Source organism: Geospiza fortis, unplaced genomic scaffold (genome assembly GCF_000277835.1).
Source record: "Geospiza fortis unplaced genomic scaffold, GeoFor_1.0 scaffold72, whole genome shotgun sequence".
Classification (NCBI taxonomy): Eukaryota; Metazoa; Chordata; class Aves; order Passeriformes; family Thraupidae; genus Geospiza; species Geospiza fortis.
This window is the reverse complement of record NW_005054338.1, coordinates 2,070,101-2,074,134: the sequence shown is the minus strand read 5'-3', so window position 1 is coordinate 2,074,134 and position 4,034 is coordinate 2,070,101. Positions and strand designations below refer to the sequence as shown.

The following is a 4,034-nucleotide window of genomic DNA, read 5'->3' as shown; positions in this document are numbered from 1 at the left end:
GGAAAGATTTGGAATTGTGGCTTTTGTAAATTAAAAAAAAATTAATCAGATTTAGTTTTTGGCAAGAAAGAAATACACCTAGGTAACTTAAACTTGCTATGCTTGCTTTGTTCCGCCTACACATCCTGCATTTTCCTTGAGACCTAGCCCTATTCATACTTCATTTTAAACAACTCCTAGTGCTGAGCCCTGAATGCTTCCCCTTCCTCAGGCCTGTCCTGAGGTGGACCGTCCTCCAAAGGAAAATCTGATTTGGAATTTTTCAGTGATCTGACACGAAAAAATGAGATTTTTTTAAAACTGAGAAAATTTTCTTCCATTATAGTAGATAGAGTCCTGTCTGGTTTATCAGAAACATTTCTGCCTGCATTCCAAGGCATAACATCAATGATTTATGGTAATAGGAAGCCATGCAGTGGCATTTTCCAGGAGCTCTGAACTGACAGAGTTGGCTTGAATCCACCCGGCTTCTGAACAAACATTGTTTCCCACCTTGCTGTAGACAAACCAGTCAAAAACGGAATTTTATTGAGCAAATAACCCTGCTGGGGTCTTTACAGAGGCAACTGCTAAGTCTCCAACTTCGGTGAAGCCCAAACAAATGGTCCCTAGATACTGAGGGTGCAACTACACAGGGACTGCAGGCCCTGCAGAAGGTGAGCACTTTCTTTTCCACACACCATGAGTGCTCAATAAATGCAACATGGGATAGAAATCTCAGATTAAGTGTGCTAGGAAGCCTACAAATAAATCCAGCAGACTAGCCAAGCCTCTTTTGGGGAAGCAGCCATGATATTATCTGCACTGCACTGAGATAAGACAGAAAAAAACCCAAAAATTCAAGCAAAATTGCTTAGTGACTGGATCACTAGAACGGCTCAGTGCAGGGCACGATGTGACAGCAGTCATCACCTGTCCTGTACATAATTATTTATGATATTTGGCTGAATCTAAGCACAACTTTAGAGGTGTGTCTAGTGCCACAGGAGAAAGCCCTGATCACAGAGGAACATGTCCTTTTCTTGCAGTACAACACTTACAGGACAAGACAAGCATGATTAACATGGGTAACTGGTGAGGAGCACCCAACGTACAGACAAATCTCGGCACAAAGATCTTACAGCGCTCTGGCTGGCAACCAGCAGACCTTCAGGCAAGCACAGACTTGCTGGTTAGATATTCATAAATTATACAGAAAAGGTACTTTAGAGCAATGCCTGAAAACATGGTTTCATAAAAATATTAGTTTTCTTCTTCACTGGCAAGCTGCATGTGGAATTAGCACTGAAGCCCCAGTTCTTTCCTGTAAATACGTGGATTTTGTTTAAAGAATGTGAAGCACAAATAGTTTGTCTGTCTTCAGCATGTCCATTAGAACCCTGGCATAGTGGACCCTAACCCAGACTATGGCAATCAGGTGTCACACTGCAGTACAAGAGTGCATCCAACATCAGAACTCTAACAAATAGTCACAAGTAGAGGTGGCAGGTTCTACCTAAAATAAATATTAGTCAATAAAAATCTTACCTTCAAAAGTGCAGGCAGAGCTGTGCTTTCCTTTTGGCTGCTCTTTGAATTTATGGCTGCGCTCCCTTTGTTTTCAGAACTGAAAAACAAAATATTGTGTAACGCTGAGTACTTGCATTATTCAAATCCTCTCAAGAGCCAACATATTTAATTTAAATGCAAGAAAGGACAGAAAAACATATTTTCCAAAACTGTACTACATACTCTGCAGATACTGTAACTGAAAAAACCAAGCTCCAAAAAGTCGAAGACAGAACCATAATGACTCTTTCATCTCATACAGAGGTTTTTGAACTCAAGCACTCACACACCATTTCAGCTCTTTCAGCTGAAAAATAACAAGATTTCCATGCCTGTGTATTAATTTTCAACTGTAATTGAGCACTGATGTACCACAGCAGCATTCATTGCCACAGGACCACCTGGCACACCTGGCAGCTCCAAGGCACACCCCATTCTGAAGCCTGTGAGCAAGAGGAATGTACTGCTGGCAGGTGGAATCATCCCAAATCACAGCCACGGCATTGAGCAGTTCTTCACTGAACATGCCCAATGGCCCAGGCAAATGCAGAAGGAATTTTAGAAAGGGGACAACAGGTATGTGTTTATTACCAAGACAATGCCTGCTGTTCCATTTTAAAAGTCAGAAGCCCAAAATCACATGTGTCCTTATGGGAAATTCACCAAATTCATTCAAATTTTCTTGAGAGTTCATCTTTGGAATGAAGGGCACCAACTCCCTGCCCTCAACCCCAGTTCTCAGAACAATCCTTACACACAATCCAGCAGAGAACATTTAATAAAAACCTTTATGCTACAACTAATTTAAAAGCTAAAAGATTATCAAGGAAAACATTAGGTGATGTTAATGATAGACATCAGTTCCTGCACTGTGTACCATTACATGAAGAAAAATAACTTTGTGCTAACATATCATATGAGTATTTCAATTAATTAATAATAATTTTGAATATCCGTCTTCACCAGTCTGAAACATTTAACTTTGCTATTGAAAAATACATGAGCCCTCATTTCTGAACTCACGTAAAGAGATGAACTGAAGGCTCTTTAAATAAAAAAAAAACAATTATTAGCAGTTTGGTGATATTCTGCCAGGATTTGGAGAAGGAATTAAGATGCTGGTGTACTCCTACTGCTCCTGACTGTAAACCACAGGTAAGCACATTTCAGTAAGACTCCCAAAACGAAAGGTTTTCTTCCTATTGCAGATTAGGCATCTACATTCAGTATACAGCGATATACACAGAAAATGCAAAAGCCACTTTGACTAAATGTAAGTTTCCTCCTCAGCTGCTCAGAGACATCCTTCCCTGAACAAAAATGACAGTAGAACTCTCCTGCTATGAAGTTTTTCAAGATCTTTAACATCTTTTCAGATGCATCAACGAAAAACTTCTTCCTCCCATTTAGAGATCATCTCCAAGTCGAAAACCATGTATTTTCACATCACCTTAGGTAATCTCCCTTAATGCATTCATAAACACAAAGATGCTTTTTCAGGGACAGCATCAGACTGAAAGTCTTGGCTGTTCTTTGCCTCCCTGGAAGATGGAGCAGATGAATTAATATTCTGACCTATTAATTTCTTCTGCTGCTAATGTGTTTCATGAAGGAGATGTCACAATCACTCTGGGCAGTCTGGCACACTAATAAAAGAGTTTCTCTGTACACAAATTATTTTCTCTCTCCTAGTTTTTGTTTTGTTGTTGGTTTAAAAAGAACCAACTAAAAACCAAAACACCCTTCTCAGATCTACATGGCTTTTCCTGATGTTGATACATTTGACATGAACTAAGGTTCCCTGGACTTCAGAGTGGAATAAGGAGGTTGATGCCTACCAGACATTCTTCCTAAGTTCAAGGTATCACTCTTCATGGAACTGGTCTGCAGACCACAAATGAGATCCTTGCTTTCATTAAGTCCTGCCAGCATACTTTATACCAGTGTTGAATTGTTGCATCACTTTGTTTTGCTCATATTCTTCCCTTTATATCATGTGGTTTTTTCCCCAAAACTTTTTTCATTTTCCTACTTCTTGTTTATATTTGAAATACATGTCTGAATTACTTTCTTCTAGCTAGCCATAGAAACTCCATAGCAAACATTCCAAAACTGAAAGAATGCAATTCAGCAGATAAGCATCTTAAAATCAACAAGTAAAAAAAAAAGAATCAAAACTTTCCTTTCCACTATAAAATAGCCCTAACTTCTGGAAGCATTTCCCCACACCCTTTCATGGTTTATATACTAGCGCTTCTACATTCCTTAACCTTTTGCTTTAGGGTGTAGTTCCTCAAACATGCTGACTTTGTCAGCAGAACCAGCTTTAGAAATCTCTACTCCTTCCTCCTTGACCTCAGTTATCTCTACATCCTTAACGCAGCCAAGAAGGGCTCTTAGTAGGGCGACATTTTTCAATAAAATCAAGAGGTGAGCAGAAGTTTCCTAGAGGAAAAATCCAGCCTGTGATCCAGTTGACAGTGCAG

The 4,034-nt window shown here is 39.6% G+C and overlaps 1 protein-coding gene across 1 annotated transcript in view; it reads right to left on the bottom strand.

Annotated features, from left to right (window-relative positions):
* CRYBG3 (crystallin beta-gamma domain containing 3) overlaps positions 1-1,600 on the bottom strand; it is a 67,282-nt gene extending 65,682 nt beyond the window's left edge. The window contains exon 1 of the mRNA XM_031058135.1: positions 1,528-1,600. The gene's annotated coding sequence lies outside the window, so the exon portion shown is untranslated. The remainder of the gene's footprint in view (positions 1-1,527) is intronic.
* Positions 1,601-4,034: the final 2,434 nt, after the last annotated feature.